This window comes from Sorex araneus, chromosome 3, assembly GCF_027595985.1.
Source record: "Sorex araneus isolate mSorAra2 chromosome 3, mSorAra2.pri, whole genome shotgun sequence".
Lineage (NCBI taxonomy): Eukaryota > Metazoa > Chordata > Mammalia > Eulipotyphla > Soricidae > Sorex > Sorex araneus.
Window position 1 is genome coordinate 96,724,924 of NC_073304.1, and position 17,917 is coordinate 96,742,840.

Consider the following 17,917-nt stretch of genomic DNA (forward strand, 5'->3'; position numbering starts at 1 on the left):
TTTTGTCCCTATTTCAACATAAAATGGTTGTTGCACCTACAATTTCTGCTTAGATGAATGACTGAAAAGAAAAAAGAGCAGCACACTTTAAAAGATACTGGTAAAAGATGTTAGCATGTGACTGACACAGTTTACTCTATAGGGGATCTATGTAAAGTCATTGCACAAAACAAGTTCACTTTTAAGGAACATTGTAGCCAACATCAAAAAAATTCTACAAGGCTACACAGATTCCAGTGAAGCCAAAGTTCTGGTCCAGTTTCTCTGTCTTCAAGTTTCAAAATGCTACCCTACTTTTATTTTTTTTTCTTTTTGAGTAACACCCGGTGATGCTCAGGAATTACTCCTGGTGGTGCTTGGGGGATCATATGGGATGCTGGGAATCAAACCCAGGTCAGTCACGTGCAAGGCAAACGCCCTACCCACTGTGCTTTTGGTCCAGCCCCAACCCCCACTCTTTTAATGGCATTGAACTGAATGCCGTGGTTTTGTGTGTTTGTGTGTGTAGTGTTTGAGAGAATGTTGGACTGAAGTAAATTTAAACAGCAATGTCAGACTTTTTCCCACCTCGCTCTTTTTCAAGTGTAGTTGAAAGGTTGCTAACATGTGTCAAAAAAGGATAAACACCCCCCCAAAGGTTACTACACTCCCATCTGTTATTTCAAGTTACCCCCTTTCTTTCTGTCCAGATTTTCCTGGCTAGACACGGAGATGAAAAATGTTCTGGCAACCCCTGGAAGTGTCCGTGAATGTCCTGTGCTTTGTAATGCCACTGTTAGTGATGGGGAAGAAAACAATGCAAGGCACAAGAGCGCTAGAGGGGGAAAATGTCCTCTTTCCCAGCTTGGCAAAAGTTCATACTCACGCTCTAGCTACTTATCTCAGTGTCTAACAAGAGCTAGTTATCTCAGTGTCTAACAAAAGTATATCGGATCCAAGCGTCTGGGGCAATTCCCTGACATGGGGTTTTCAGTCTTTCAACTGTTTTTTGTTTTTTCTCTTAGTTAGAAGAGCGCTGGTGTTGGGAGGAGGCTAGTAAGAGGCAGGGGAATCCCAGTCTACTGCGAGGGCCCAACCACAACCAAAGTCAATGGCAAGGGGTTTGAGCTCATACACCCGCGGTGCCCCGTGTTGGATCCCCCGCACCACGTGGTCCTCTGAGCAATACCTCAAGCCGAGAGGAGCCCTCCAGCACTGCCCAGTGTGGCCCAACACTCCACTCTCCCACCCCACAAACTCATGCACAAGCCCCAAACTCCTTAGCAGAGGGGTTGAGAACCGAAAATCCAGACTGGGCGTGTGAGCCCACGCTGGAACCAAGTGCCCTAGAAATGAGGGTTTGCAATGTGCAAGGATCTTAAGCAAAATGTCAGGGCCTCCGTAGGAAATGGTTATATTTTTAGCATCATTGAAGGAGAATGCAAATAACCAAAGGTCCCCCGAAGTGGCTTCAGTGGCTGTATCCCATTACTCGCAGCAGCTCCTGCAGACAGGCCAAGGGGTTGTGCATAAATTGGTGAGGACGTTGTTGTCGTTGTGTGTGTGTGTGTTTCCAACCAACAGAGAATATCTGGGGGGGCATCCAGAATCCTCACCCACCCTCCCTCCCATCCCCGCCAGGCAGGAGCCACCGACTCAGAACAAGCATTGGTGCGGGGGCGCTATGGCCTGCCAGTGGCGAACCCGCGTCCTCTGGACGACTGAAGCCCAGATGTGCAGTGCAGAGGGTGCCCGCGTCCGGGGGAGCAGCGCGATCCCCATCGAGAACCAAACATGTGTTTTACCCGGCTTGTCGGGAGGCCGACCGTGCAACGGAAAAGGACGGTGGAGAATGCAGGTACCCGCATAAGCGCCCATCCCCCGAAAGGCCGGGGACACCCACCGCAGCCCGCCGCCCCAGGTGGCACCCTGGGTCCAGGGGCCGCTGCAGAGGAGGCGGCTTTTGCTCCTCAGTCTGGCTCAAAACGCACCCCCTGGCAACGCCTGCCTCTCTCCCTCGCTCCGTGCCGCGTCCCGGCGAACCCACCGCGGGCGGGCGAGCCCTGCAAACTGCAAAGCACTGCACCAAAGCCCGCCGGGGTCTCGCTCTCCCGTCGCCCGCCCGCGCCAGCGCCCCCCGGGGCGGGGACCCTCACTTGTTGCTTCTCGGCCGCGCACGTCCGCGCCGCGCAACCCTCCCTCCGCGACCCCACTCGGCGCTCCCCGCGTGCACGCACGCGGCGCGCGCCCCCCGCCCGGGCCCCGCGCGCCCCGGAGCCGCACGCCGCGAGGCAGGCGCGCTGCGTCCCGACCCCGCGGCGGCGCCCGCGGTCCCAGACCCCCAACCCGGGCCGGGCCCCTCGGCCGCAGCCGTTTCCTAGACAGCCGCGCCGCCGCCGCCGCTCCGCAGCCTCCGGGGCGCGCGCGCGCGCGGGCCGGCGCGAGGCGAGGGCGCAGGCGCGGGCCCGGCCGGCGCGCGGCCCCGAGCGCGGTGGGCGGAGGGGCGGAGGGACGGCGGGGCCGCGAGGGGGCGGGGGGGCGGAGAGGGGAGCCCCGGGAGCGCGAGCCGTGGCCGGCGCCGCTGCAGAGCCCCAGCGAATCCCTAAGCCCCGGCAGCAGGTATGTGTCCTCGGCGCTGGCCGCGGCCGGGGCTTTCCCCCTGCCTCTGCCCGGCTCCCGGGGCCCGGGCGGGGGTGGGGTGCGGGGGGGGGGCGCGGGCAGGGTTGGCAGGGTGCGTGCCCGGGAGGGTTAGGATCTTACCGCTGACCTTCATCCCCGCTGGCCCGGAGAGCGGAGCGCGAGGGTGCGTGGGGCAGCCCCGGGGTGTCAGTGCCGGTCCCCAGGGACCTGCTTCTCATCACATGCTTCTTATTTATTTTTGCAAACTGCCCTGGTTCGGGGCCAGCTGCAGATGCCTTACCTCCCATTCTTTGCCTCCGTGTGCCATCTTGCATTTATTAATAAAACATGCGAGCCTGGGGAGGGAGCGGGTGCGGGAGGGGGGGAGGCGTTTGCTGCTGGGGGGAATCCCGATGCAGTGTGGCGAGCGGCGCCTATTTTGGGTGTTCAGACTTGGTCTTGAGGTGGAAGTCCCTCACCATGGGGATCTGTGGCTTGCTTGGTCGTGACCACTTCTGAGTGGGCTTCCCCCATTTGTCGGGCGCCGTCAGGATGGGCTGTCAGAAAAGGATGGGGGGGGGGGGCGGATATTTCAGCGCCAGGCCAGAATCCCGATCAGGGACAGGTGCGAGCTAACTTGCCAGGGAGGCTTAAACCCAGAAAACTGTTTCTCGTGATTGCACACGAGAGGAGGCCGGCACGGATCTCCCGACTTGCATACTCAAACTCATTAAGATTTTGCGTGGAAGAGGCCTGAAGCTTGCCACCTGTTGGAAGTCAGACCCCGTGAAATCCACCCCCCACCCAGACACTCAGATCCAGAGAGCCATAGGCCCCTTCTGCTTCTGATGCTCTTTAATAAAACCTGCCTGTGATTTGATGCCCCATGTTACAGATTGGAATGACAAACGTGTCTACTACCACACAGTCCAAACCTCAGATTCTAAAACGGAATCTCCCTCTCCCTTGGTCTGTCACATATTATTTTATCTGCTGTTCCACTTTGCTTCAAGCAACAATCGGAAAAGTGTGATTGATCCCCTTTATTTCTCTCTCCCTCTCACTCTCCCTCCCTTTTCCCCTCCCCTTCCTCCCCTTCTCCTTCTCCTTCTCCAAAGGGCTCTGATGAAAAGAATAGTGAGCACTTGAAGCACAGAATATGAATGGTTATCACAAAATGTAGGGACATGGCCACCTCAATGTAGTCAGTGCCACACCAAATCCTGACGGCCCGTTTCTTAAATGTTCGTCTTTGCCAGGCGCTGAGCCAATGTGCAGGGGCTAATCCTCAGAGCCCAACTCTTACCTGTAGGTAGACATGAAGGAGCTCTGCCTTAGAATGGTTTGCTCACTTGTCCAAGGTCACACAGTTATCCACCACCACGCGATAAGGACACAAACTCAAGTGCATCTGATTGCAGGGGCTGGGTTGGCCTCAGGAGTGACTGTTAACCCTGGCGCTGCCTCTGCACCTACATGTTCATTAAGATCAAGGTTATGCATGAGCACATCGGCTCAGATCTGGTTTTCCATTTCAGAGATCCCACACCCACCTTTGTGGCTTTCCAATAAGAGAAACGGTTCATTCACAATGGGTCGCTGTGGAATTTTTTGAGGTGGCACTGGGCCTATTAAAAAGAAAACAACCACCAGGGTCCAAGGCAAAAGGTGCTTCCCTTCCGATCAAAATCTCTAAACATGCATGCACATCAGGGAGAACCAATGTTTGACGTCCTCATTATTACACCCTGTTCTGATCTTCTTGTCACCTTGCACCGTATCTGCTGGTTTCTCTGCCAGCATGCTTGCCCACGAGTATCTTTGTGGGGTAAAGGAATCCGTGCATCTTTGGACCATCATCCAGCCATTCCACCAGGGTAACAGGGATGCATTTGACATTCTTGGAATTTGTGCATGGAACTGTTGGCATAGATTTAATCTGTCTTGCAAGTACATTATTCTAATGCAGGCATTGGCTTTGCTATATGTGTCTAACAGTTCTCGTAGAAACTGGTGGTATTGCATCCATGGAAAATAGCACCCGCTATGGCTTCAGTTACGTATTTGGGAGGTTCCTGAGAAAGGTATCAGTGAGCATCGAGAGGTTATTTGAAAATCATATCCCATAGACGTTACAGACTAATTGCAAACTGATGGATAATATTGGGTAAGAACTGTAAAAATGTAAGGCTGCGTCTGGCTAGTTCTCCAAACTGTTTTCTTCCTTGGATACTGGAACTGGTTTTAGAGCACTATGCTGACATATTTTTTTCCCTGTTGTGCTGTATTCTGTTAATAGTTAAGTAATTTGTATAGAATCTTGCCTTATGGAAAACCACTCAGAATGAGTAGATTCTCCAATGCTGTGGAAGTATTGAGATGGAGACTTTGTGTCCTAGAGATTCCTAGTCTGTCAGATATGCTTACAATGAGTTTTGATGTTACTAGAGAAGTAACAGAAAGTAACAGAAAGCAGAGAGAGGCATTGCTTTCTAAGGGGGAAGGAATGGGTTTTCCAAAGGGGAGGTCACTCTGCTTCCTTAAAAAAAAATCATGATTAACCTACCAAGAAGTGGACCTGTCTTCTCCCTTCCATTCAAGCAGGATTTTATTTACTGAAAAGCTGAGACCCCTTTTTGGTGCATTAATCAATTCAAGGAATCTGCAAATGTTTCTGAACTCTCTCTCTCTCTTTTAAAGCAAAGATTTCTAGGCTTTAAACTGGGATAAGCCAATTGGGGGACTATGGGTGTTTAAGCATTGTTTTGTAGAGCTATTACACATTGCAACCGATTGTCAAGTACATATTAGTGCGTGATTGAGGCAGACACTGGAAACTGGCACATTTGTCTTTCCTTGACTTGACCTTGTGAATTACTTGGTTGTGGAATGTGGGGCTTTTTTTCTTAGAGTATATCTTAATTTGGTATTCTTTAAAATGAGATTTTGTCAGTGCCGACAGTCTTGAATCACAAAAGGAGTTCACAGGCCACTTACTTTGAAATAGTTGATTTTCATCCATCTCCTTTCTCTCCTTGGGGGCAGCCATAACACTGCTTTTCATTTTCTTGAGAAAATGGTTTACAACCTACAGCTTAATTCATACTTTGTCCAAACAGAACCGGTTGGAGTTTCTATGGGCTGGCCCAGCAAATCCCCTCTGTAGGACATTCTGTGGACAGGTTCTCAGCTGAGGACTCCAGTGCCCCTTTTAGCCCCTATTTTTGTGGTTTCCCATCTTGAGATACACGGGATCCTTACATGCCCAAGAACTCCTCATGCATTGACACTAATTTACCCTGTGATTCCTGCCAATGGACCAGGCACTTGTAAAATATCCAGGTATCACATAAACACAGAAGGTCACACACAGGTTAGAAGTGTTGGTCATCTTACACCTCGGTAATGACCACCATTAATAATTCGGTGTGGATTCCACTGGATCTTTGAATCTTTGAATACGGATATTCGTTTGTCCATGATGCCAAGAGTGCATGCTATTCTGCAGTTTTTCATGCATCTTGAAGGCTTCTAGACACCTCTCATTTACCACCTCAGGATTTGGAGACAAGTTACCTAACTGGTGTGGAAGCCACAGAGGAGGCGGAGTCTCCCTTCAGCCTCTACAGTGACCCTTTGTGCTCAGTCATTGATAGACACATCGATAGATGCCCAGAAACACGCTGTAAGTGGCCGAGTGGAGCCCCAGGTAATGCCAGCTGCAGGGGGAGGCTCTCGCTGGCTCCCACCTGCCTCTGCACATGTGCTCAGCTTCCTTGCAGTTCCCCGTGCCTGAGGGACTCACCCTCACTTGGAATGTTCTTTTTTTTTTTTGAAAAAAAAAAAAGAACAAAATTACTTTTTTTTTAAATTGAATCACTGTGAGCTACACTTAAGAAGCTTTCATGGGGCCGGAGCGATAGCACGGCAGGTAGGGCGTTTGCCTTGCACGCGGCCGACCCGGGTTCGATCCCCAGCATCCCATATGGTCCCCCAAGCACTGCCAGGAGCAATTCCTGAGTGCAAAGCCAGGAGTAACCCCTGAGCATCGCTGGGTGTGACCCAAAAAGCAAAAAACAAAAAAACAAAAAACAAAGAAGCTTTCATGTTTGAGTTTCAGTCATACAATGTCCCATCACCCATCCCTTCACCAGTGTACATTTTCCACCACCAATGTCCCCAGTATCCCACACCCCTCCCCTCTCTATGGCAGACAATTTCCCTCTTACTCTCTCTCTCTACTTATGGGCACTATGGTTTGTAATACATATAATGAGAGGCCATCATGTTTGGTCTGTAGTCTAACTTTCAGCACCCATCTCCCATCCTGAGTGATCCCTCCAACCATCATTGACTTAGTGATCCCTTCTCAATCCCATCTGCCTTCTCCCCAGCTCATAAGGCAGGCTTCCAACCATGGAGCAATCTTCCTGGCCCTTTCTCTACTGTCCTTGGGTGTTAGTCTCATATTATGATATTTTATATTCCGTAAGTGATTGCAGTCATTCTATGTCTGTCCCTCTCTTTCTGCTTAGCATGATACTCTCCATGGCCATCCAAATTTTATGACTTCATCTTTTCTAACAGCTGCATAGTATTCCATTTTGTAGATGTACCAGTTTCTTTAACCAGTCGTCTGTTCTTGGGCACCCGGGTTGTTTCCAGACTCTGGCTATTGTGAAGAGTGCTGCAATGAACATACAGGCGCAGATATCTTTTGCACTCTCGAGATATATTTCTTGGGATGTTCTTAACATGTGCATGCTGTGTTGGGCTATCTCACCTCCTGAGAGCTTTGCTCAGAGGAAAATGCCATGCATTCCTTGTCCTCCTCCCTGCTTTGCCGGCAGTCAGTGCAAATTAGTTGTGTTTATTCCAGCCTATCTTCCCCCATACGAGGATGCCCCAGGGCTTTGTGTGTTTTAGTCACTACCCAGTCCTGACCTGGCATCCTAGATGCTTCCCAGCCTCACATTTCTTATGTTGTCGATCCTCCACTCTCTAGCCCCCTTCAGTGAAGTGTGAAGCTGCCAACAGGCAGAAACTCTGTGTGGTTTGGGGCAGCAGTATGGAAGTGCAAAGAATCGGGAGAGAGCTCGTCTTCCTTTCCAGGTGGTCCTGGAGAGAGAGGACCCACCTCCACCCTTTCCCTCTCCCTTTACATTTCCATGTAGAATGGGCCACTGGAAAGATGGAACAGAAGTGGTCTGAGGACTGGCGGGGGTGTGGAAAGGCAGCCAAAGTCCATGGCAGAGGGGCTTGGAATGCAGAGTAGGTTTGGGTGGATTCTCCACCCTTGGACGGGCATCATGCTTTTAAAGAGTTACAGAGGAGCGTGCAGAGTCTACCCACATTCCCACATTCTGCAGCGCTAGAAAGAAAGCAGTCCGTGGGCACTCCCACAGTCAGGTTAATCACTGCTCGGCCAGCACTGGCCTCTGGAGTTTTTAAAGATAAGTACCCGTTGGTGTCTTGGCTGTTGATGCCAGAGCGTGAGCGCTAACTGCCAAGCACTTACCTGCCTCTGAGCAGAGAACCGGGACCTCAAGCGTCTCAGCCTGGGAGGCTTCAGACCCAAGCACTAGAGACTCTCCATCACCTTGCAACCCTCCATTCTTTGCAGTTGCCTGGCAATGCAAAGAACTCCGAGAGATACTCTCTTCCTCATGAGGCACCATTGCGTAGGACTGCAGCTAAAAATCGGGCAACTTGTGGATGGGATGGGCAACTAGGGGACCTGAGGGTCAACTAGGGGGACAGGATGGGCAACTCAGGGCCTGGTTTAGAGCTGACAATGCCAGCAGGGAGTGTGTTGGAGTGATTAACAGTTCTGAGCTGACATTTCAGCAAATTAGCTCTGTAGCCATAGGGAGGCCTCCTCCTCCTCCTCCTCTTCCTCCTCTCTTCTTTCTCCTCCTCCTCCTCTTTCCTCTCCTCCTTCTTTTCCTCTCCTCTTCCTGCCTCTCCTTACTCTTCCTTCTCTGCCACCTCCTCCTCCTCCCCCTCCCCTTGAACTGCTGCCTTAGGCAGTCTGAATTACCCTCCATAAGAGAATTCCCCTTCAAAACAAACAAACAAAAAATACTGCAACCCCCCTAAAACTGCTTTTGATTCACAATAGAAGCTATTCAGTACTTAGGACAGGAGCTGATAACTCAAGTTCCCAAAGCTCATTAAAACAAATAATTTTAATAAGTGCTTCTGCCCTTTGAAACCTGTTTTTTGGGGGACCTCCAGGCTGCCATGAAGCAACTAATCTCTGGATTTCACTCTTACGGCATACTGTGTGCATTGCTTTCAGCTCCTCCCTCTTGACTCCAAACAAGTTTGAAGAAACTATTTCACCCATGACCCCCAGCCTAGTTACCAGGTTGCTGGTATGTCTCATTAAAACAGTGTATTTAGTCAAGTAAACTTCCCCCAAATGATTTTCTGTAAAGTCATAAAAATCTTTGCATTTTACTTGAATTTGATGCAGTATTTAATTGTTTTGCATTTTGAGCCATACCTGGAGGTGCTTAGGGCTTATTCCTGGCAAGCTCAGAGGACCATATGGGGTACCAGGGAAGGAAGCCCAGGTGGGCCATGTGCAAGGCAAACACTCTACCTGCTGTCATATCCCTCTGGCCCCTCGTGCAGTATTTAATTTGTGGAGTGTTGTGTGTGTGTGTGTGTGTGTGTGTGTGTGCGTATTATGTGGCTTATTTTTGACCATATCCAGCAGTTCTTAGGGCTGACTCCTGCCTCTGTGCTCAGGCATCATACCTGGTGATGCTCAAAGGAATGTGGTTCAGGAGATCAAACCCAGGTCTGCCACATGCCAGACAGCACCTTACTGCACTACTATCTATCTGGTGTATGATGCAGTATTTAAAAAAAAATAAATAAATAAAACAGCACTTAAGGACTTTGCTAATCCTCCATTATCTGTGACTACTAGAAGTTGTTAGATTCATCTTTCAAAATAAAGGAGCAGGAGGAGGCATACTTTAAAGAAAATGTTCCATCATTTGGGGGCATAGTTTCCAAAGAAAAGCGTGGAATATTTTTTCATGTCTCTCCCTGTATCTTACACTGTTCATTTCTCCCCAGGGCCCTGAGTTATCCATATTCCCTCCACCCTGCTAGGACACACTGTCCCAACCAGTTTACTGAAATAGAACTCTTAAATTTTTTTTTAATATTTTCCATTTTAAAATTTATTTTATTGAATTACTGTGAGATACACAGTTACAAAGTTGTTTATGATTGAGTTTCAGTCACACGGATGTTCCAGCACCTGTCCCTTCACCAGTGTACATTTCCCACCACCAGTGTCCCCATTTTCCCTCCTCCACACCACCACTCCATGGCAGACACTCCCCCCCACCCCTCTCTCTCAGACATTATGGTTTGCAACACATTATGGTTTGCAATACAAGGTTATCATGTATATCCCTTTACCTCCTTAGAGCACTCGGTGCCTGTCCAAAGTGATCATTTCTACTGTCATATGGGTTCCATCTCTAACCTAACTGCCCTTCGCCCCACACACACTTGTGGCAAGCTTCCAACCAGTGACCAGCCCTTCTGGCCCCTGTTTTTCCTAACCTTGGATATCACTCTCATACTATATATTTTTTATATCCCATAAATGGGTGCAGTCATTCTATATCTGTCCCTCTCCTTGAAACAGAACTCTTAAAGGTCACCCCTGATTGCCTGATCACAAATCCAATGGCCGATTCTCAGATTTCGTTCCTGATGGCTCAGCAGCATCTGACCCTACTGAATTTGTCTGTTCTTTGAAATACTTTCTTGCCGGCTCCTTCCCGAGAAGTCTGGTCTTGGCGCCAGTCCTTCCTGTTCGGTAAAGAGGTGACCTGGAGAAGTGGGCTCTGCTAACTTGGAATCCTGGCTCTGGCCCTTCCAACCATGTGCTGTTGCATTCTTGTTTTGTTTCGTTTTGTTTTGGGGTCACACCTGGCGATGTACAGAGGTTACTCCTGGCTCATGCACTTAGGAGTTACTCCTGGTGGCGCTCAGGGAATCATATGGGATGCTGGGAGTCGAACCCAGGTCAGATGCGTGCAAGGCAAACATCCTACCCGCTATACTATCGCTCCAGCCCCCTGTTGCATTCTTTAACACCCTTCTAAACTCATCCGCCAAGAAGGGATGAAGAGAGCTGTGTCAGGGGGCTGTCAGGAAAAGGGTGAAATGGATGTGACTAGGAAAAGAATGAGATGTTACACTGTCAGTGGGAGACAAAGTACAGGGGTTAACACACTTTCCATGCTTGCATGCAGCTAGCTAACCCCAGTTTGATCCCCGACACCTCATTTGGTTCCCTGAGCATCACAGGAGTCATCCCTGAGCACAGAACAGGAGTAGCCCCCCTGAGCATTGCTAGGTGTGGCCTAACCTCCCACCCCACCCCGCCGCCTTCCTCCAGAAGGGAGGATTTTACACTGTGGCTTTCTGTTTAGATCCTTCTGGAAAGCTGCCTTGTGCTGGCAGAGTGAATTCCTAATTTTGGCTCAGGATTGATTAGTTTCCATGCTGCCGTGACCCTTTCCAGTGTGAACCTGTGTTGTAGGAGTGTCCCCCCACACACACACACCCCTCAGCTCACCCACCTTCATCTCCCTGCTCTGTTCCTCCTTCCCCAATCCTGGGGAGCAAGGAGATCGGAGCACTCTTGACAGGGCGTGGGATCACAGACTGCCCCGGAGGGAAGGCATCCTCCCGTGGGCATCCAGCATCTCTCACTCAGGCAGATTATAAATTACTTATGGCCATCAGCTGTGATTTATGTGGCTACAGAATAGTCTCTGTATTTAGCACCATCCTTTTGAGACAGAATTCAAATCCTATAGTTTATTTATTTATTTAGTTTTTTGCTTTTTTTTTGGAAGGGGACTCACACCCGGTGATGCACAGCGGTTGCTCCTGGCTCTGCACTCAGGAATTACTCCTGGCGGTGCAGGGAATCGAACCCAGGTTCGATGCTGGGATTCTGGGAATTGAACCCAGGTCGGACATTTGCAAGGCAAACGTCCTATCTGCTGTGCTATCTCTCCATCCCCTCAACTCCTGTAGTTTAACTGCCCAGACATTCAAGTGTTACTTGGTCCTTCCAAATTTTTTTTTCCTTTTCAGCTGAAAACATATTGAATTATTCTGGAGCCCATTTGAGCATTTGAGGGAGGTGGGAGGGAATGGAATCAAGACTCTAGGGAGAGTTCCCTCTGAGTACTCCAGTGCTGAGTAATGAACCTTTGTGGAATGAAGAGGAATGGGTAGAAATGCTTTAAATGATGAAAGAAGAGATACTTAAAGAAAGGAGTAAGCTTCTGCTTTGGAAACGGAGTTTGCAAGCCCCCCTCCCCCACCCCCGACACACACACACACACACACACACACACACACACACAACACCTGTGATGCTGTTAGGTTCTGTTTTTTGGTGCCAGGACTAGCAGGATCTTTTAGGCTTACCTCTGCTCCAGGTCCTCTCCCAGCTCTCTGTGTGGGGGTCACTCCTGGACCCCCGCCTCCTGAGTACTGCTTGCAAGCCCTCTTCCCCAACATGTGGCTCAAAGAAGGTACGGCATGCCGAAAAGACAGACGAACCCTATCACTTGTATTCTTGGTGGTGACAACGAAAGCGCCTCCATTATTTTTTTTTATTTTTTATTAGTGAATCACCGTGGGGGTACAGTTACAGATTTATACATTTTTGTGCTCATGTTTCCCCCATACAAAGTTCAAGAACCCCTCCCTTCACCAGTGCCAGTAAACCCAGCATTCCTCCCACCCTCCCCAGTCCCATCTCCCCCCACCCCACACTTCTCCACCACCAGTAAACCCAGCATCCCTCCCACCCTCCCCAGTCCCATCTCCCCCCACCCCACACTTCTCCACCACCAGTAAACCCAGCATCCCTCCCACCCTCCCCAGTCCCATCTCCCCCCACCCCACACTGCCACTATGGCAGGGTATTCCCTTTTGTTCTCTCTCTCTGATTAGGTGTTGTGGTTTGCAATAAAGGTGTTGAGTGGCCATTGTGTTCAGTCTCTAGCCTACAATCGGCAAGCAACACCCTTCCCCCGAATGACCTCCGACCACATTTTACTTGGTGTTCCCTTCTCTGAGTTACCCAGAATGAGAGACCAGCCTCCAAGCCATGGAGACAGCCTCCTGGTACTTATTTCTACTATTCTTGGGTGTTAGACTCCTATTCTATTATTCTATATTCCACAGATGAGCACAATCTTTCTATGTCTGTCTCTCTCTTTCTGACTCATTTCACTTAGCATGATACTTTCCATGCTGATCCACTTATATGCAAACTTCATGACCTCATTTTTTCTAACAGCTGCATAGTATTCCACTGTATAGATGTACCAAAGTTTCTTCAGCCAGTCATCTGTTCTAGGGCACTCAGGTTTTTTTGAAATTCTGGCTATTGTAAACAGTGCTACGATGAACATATAAGTGCAGATGTCATTTCGACTATACTTTTTTCCTTCTCTGGGATATATTCCCAGCAGTGGTATTGCTGGATCAAATGGAAGCTCAACCTCTAGTTTTTTGAGAATCGTCCATATTGTTTTCCAAAAGTGCTGAACTAGTCGGCATTCCCACCAGCAGTGTAGAAGGGTCCCTTTCTCCCCACATCCTCTCGAACAGTGGTTGCTTTTGTTCTTTTGGATGTGTGTCAGTCTCTGTGGTGTGAGGTGGTATCTCATGGTTGTTTTGATCTGCATCTCTCTGATGATTAGTGATGTAGAGCACTTTTTCATGTACCTTTTGGCCATTCGTATCTCTTCCTTGGGAAAGTTTCTGTTCATTTCTTCGCCCCACTTTCTGATGGGATTGGATGTTTTCTTCTTGTAGAGTTCAACCAGTGCTTTATACACCATTGATATCAAAATGATATCAAAAAATTAGAATTACCCACCCTTATCTGATGGGTATTGTGTAAATAACCTTTCCCATTCTGTAAATAGTCTTTGTATTTTGGTCACTGTATCTTTTGCGGTGCAGAAGCTTTTTAGTTAAATGTAGTCCCATCTGTTGATCTCTGTTTCTACTAGATTGCTTAGTTCCGTGTCATCTTTGAAGATACCTTTATCTTCAATATCGTGGAGGGTTTTGCCGACCTTGTCTTCAATGTACCTTATGGTTTGTGATCTGATGTTGAGGTCTTTAATCCATTTTGATCTGACTTTTGTGCATGGTGTCAGGTCGAGGTCTAAGCCCATTCTTTTGCATGTGGTTGTCCAGTTGTGCCAGCACCATTTGTTAAAGAGGCTTTCCTTGCTCCACTTCACATCTCTTGCTCCCTTATCAAAGATTAGATGATCATAGATTTGAGGTTGTGTGTAGGGATATTCCACCCTGTTCCATTGGTCTGCGGGTCTGCCTTTGTTCCAGTACCATGCTATTTTAATTGTTACCGCTTTGTAGTAAAGTTTGAGGTTGGGGAGGGTGATACCTCCCATCATCTTTTTATCAAGAATTGTTTTAGCTATCCGTGGGCGTTTGTTGTTCCATATGAATTTTAGGATTGAAAAGCGCCTCCATTTTTGCCGTGCTGCATCTCTGAGGTCTGGGGAAGGCCCAGAGTGGTGCTGATGTTCAGTAAAACTAGCCCTGAGGTGTACCAAAGTCTCTTTAACTAGCCATCTGTTCTTGGGCACTTGGGTTTTTTCCAGATTCTGGCTATTGTAAGCAGTGCAGCAATGAACGTACAAGTGCAGATGTCATTTCTAACTATACTTTTTTGCCTCTCCGGGATATATTCCCAGAAGTGGTATTGCTGGGTCAAGTGGGAGCTCAATTTCTAATTTTTTGAGAATCGTCCATACTGTTTTCCAAAAGGGTGAACCAGCCAGCATTCCTGTCTGGTGGAGGGATGGGTACTCAATCACTGTATGACACCTGGTGGTGCTCAGGGGTTAGTCCTGGCTCTGCAATCAGGAATTTTCAGAGGGACCATATGAGATGCTAGGGACCGAACCCAGGTCAGCCATGTGTAAAGCAAGTACTCTAGCTACTGTACTATCGTTCTGGCCCCAAGATTTCTCTGTCTTGGCAGAGTTGACATTTGGGGCCAGGTCATTCTTTGTTGAGGGGCTCTCCTGGGCATGTTTAAGATACTAAGCAGTATGTTAAGCAGCATCCCCTGTAAGATGTTTAGCAGTATCCCCTGCTGCCCTGCTCTTTGAATTCCAGACACACAGACATCCCTGAACCCTTTGTCTTAACCAAGAACGTCTCAGAACATTGCTAACTATCAAATACATGGAGTAGTTACATAAATTCAGCCACTTTACTCCTAAGGTTCTTTTTTTTTTCTTTTTTGGTCACACCCAGTGATGCTCAGGGGTTACTCCTGGCTCTGCACTCAGGAATTACTCCTGGAAATGCTTGAGGAATCATATGGGATGCCAGGGATTGAACTTGGGTTGGCCGTGTGCAAGGCAAACGCCCTACCCACTGTACTATTGCTCCAGCCCCACTCCTAAAGTTCTTAAGTCCAAATATAATAGTACATTTTGGGTTGTTTCTACCATCCTTGGATTTGTTGCTGTTTTTGTTATTGTTAGAATTATATTTAAGCACCCCAAATACTCTCAGGCCTTTGACAATTGCAGTACGCTGAAAGTAATGAATGTTTCTGGAGAAATTTTGATGAATTATTATTAGGAGAAATTATATTTGGAATTGGGGGGGTTGGTTTTTTAATGTTTCGTTTTGATTTTTAGTTTTGGGGCTGTATCCAGCATTGCCCTGGGACCATTCGCAGCCTGTTGCTTGAAGGTTGCCCCAGCATGCTGTGGGACCACATGCCAGGGTGAAGGGATTAAACCCGGGGCTCTGGTAAGGAGAGCCTGCACTCCAGTCCCTTGCACTGTCTCCTCACGTATGGAGTTATATGTGAAGTGGGCAGCTGTCCTTGCAGGAGAAAGCTTCTGGCCCCAGAGCTGTCATAAGGCCAGGCTTTCAGGTGCCTCAGGGGTGAAGTAGGAGTGACAGGTTACTTTGTGTCCTTGTGAAGGATCACAGTTGCTGCCTAATCTTCATGGCTGTTTGAAAATTTAGCTGTAGGCAAAAGTAGACTATAGACCACACATGATGACCACTTACTACCTGTATTGCAGACTGTAACACCCAAAAGGAGAGAGAGAGAGTAAAAGGGAACGTGCCTGCCACAGAGGTGGGGGTGGGGGATGAGGTGGGGGGGGGTGGGAGGGATACTGGGAACATTGGTGGTGGAGCATGGGCACTGGTGGAGGGATGGGTGCTCAATCATTGTATGACTGAAATGTAATCACGAAAGTTTGCAAGTCTGTAACTGTATCTCACAGCGATTCATTAATATATATATAAAGACAAAAAAGAAAAAGAAAATTTGGCAGTAGGTTTGCAATTTAAAACCCACCTACAATGAACAGTCACCATTGTTTTCTTCGTAAATGCAGAGGCATAATTGCACCCATGACAGAAAGTCATGGTTAAATACAGTATTTTCTGAAACAAACAAACAAACAAAAAACATTCAGGTTCCAACCTTGAAAGAGACCTACTGGAGCCAGAGGTCACTTTGGGCCTTTGTACAGGGACTGTGCAAGCAGAAGAAACCCACACTAATCACTACTAAGTAATCTAGAAAGAAGCTGTGTAGGGTCTCTTGGGTCCAGGAGGTGAGGTAGAATTACTCATTTGCCCAGGCAAGCGTGAACATCATCCTTCCTTCTAACCCTGTGCACACAGGTGAAAGGAATTCCAGAGGTTCAGTCTAGAGCCTGGATTGTGTCTCTGCTTCCTCCTGGCCCCTAGGCTCACACTCTAGGCCCCTGTGTGATTGCACTGGGTCTTTAGGAAGTAAAATTAAATGAATCCATTAGAATGCAACCCTAGTCCAGTAGGACTGTAGCTTTCTAGGAAGCGAGATTTCTCCTTTTCTCTCTACCAGCTGAGGGCCCAGTCAGAAGGCCACCGCCTGTAAGCCAGGAAAGGGTTTTCACCACAGCCAGACATATTGGCACCCTTCTCCCAGACTTCCAACCTGCAGAGGGGGGAGAACAGTATTTGTTATGTAAGCTATGCAGTCTATGGTGTGTTTTTTTTGGGGGGACGGAGGGGGTTGGGACCATACCCAGAAGTGCTCAGGGGTTACTCCTGACTCTGTGCTCAGGAACCACTCCTAACCATGCTCAGGGGACTATATGGGATGCCAGGGATCAAACCTGTGTCAGCCGCCTGCAAGGCAAGTGCCCCAGCCTCTGTACTATCTCTCTGGCCCTGTGGCACTTTTTTTTTCCTCCCCAAATGGAAGCTGCTTGAGTTGACTAAAACATTCAACATCCTCATTGTACAGATGGGGGAAACTGGACTCCAAGAAGTGAACTTGCCAAAGGTCAGGTACTATTATCAGCAGAACTGGGGCATAGAACCTGGGTTTCCTCCTAGCTCAAAGTGCAGTGGAATACTTCTTACTCGTTTGTTTTGGGCCACATTTGGCTGTGCTCAGGGCTTGTGCCTAAGGATGCACACAAGGATCACTCCTGGCAGGTTTGAGAACCATATAGGATGCCGGGGATGGAACCCATGTCAAATATGTGCAAGACACACACCCTGCCCACTGTGCTATCTCTCTGGCCCCTAGAATACTCTCATTATCCTGAGAACCTATGACTCAAGGAGGCTCTTCCATTTGTCCCATTTCTCTTGAGGATTCCATGGGGTACTAACAAAGACCACTTAAGTTTCTAAACTGCAAAATAGATTTTGCAAACATGTAAATATACAAAACTTGGATTTTGTCTGGTGAACAGGAATCTATATGCTCGTGCCAGCTAGTCAACCAGACCCCTCAGCAACAGAACAACAGGATGGGTGGTCTTCAGTCAGAGCGCTGGTTTTTGGCTCCAGATCTGATTATAGGACAGTGGAGGGTGGGAGAGTCTCCTCTAATGGCCTCTCATCTTGAGGTACAATTCAGGGCAAGACAGCTCTTTCATTGAGTTTTAAAAGCTGTGGTGGGGGCTGGATAAATAGCAAAGTGGGTAGGGTGTTTGCCTAGCACGAGGCCAACCCGGGTTCAATTCCCAGCATCCCATATGGTCCCTTGAGCACCACCAGGGGGTAATTCCTGAGTGCATGAGCCAGGAGTAACACCTGAGCATCACCGGGTAAGACCCCCCCAAAAAAAAGGGGGAAAAAAGCTGTGGATGGCTCCAGTTTGCTTAGTAAGAGAGATAATCCTCTTGGATGGAAGCTCAGGATGGGAAAGGTTCTCTGGTGCCCGTTACACACCCTCTAAAGA

At 48.6% G+C, this 17,917-nt stretch overlaps 2 protein-coding genes across 4 annotated transcripts in view; one reads left to right on the forward strand and one right to left on the reverse strand.

The window, feature by feature from the left end:
- The window catches only part of NRG4 (neuregulin 4), an 80,152-nt gene extending 77,240 nt beyond the window's left edge, over window positions 1–2,912 (reverse strand). For all 3 annotated transcript variants that reach the window (XR_008629186.1, XM_055131038.1, XM_055131037.1), the window contains exon 1: window positions 2,740–2,912. The gene's annotated coding sequence lies outside the window, so the exon portion shown is untranslated. The remainder of the gene's footprint in view (window positions 1–2,739) is intronic.
- The window catches only part of TMEM266 (transmembrane protein 266), a 118,852-nt gene continuing 103,407 nt past the window's right edge, over window positions 2,473–17,917 (forward strand). Inside the window, exon 1 of the mRNA XM_055131036.1 lies at window positions 2,473–2,598. The gene's annotated coding sequence lies outside the window, so the exon portion shown is untranslated. The remainder of the gene's footprint in view (window positions 2,599–17,917) is intronic.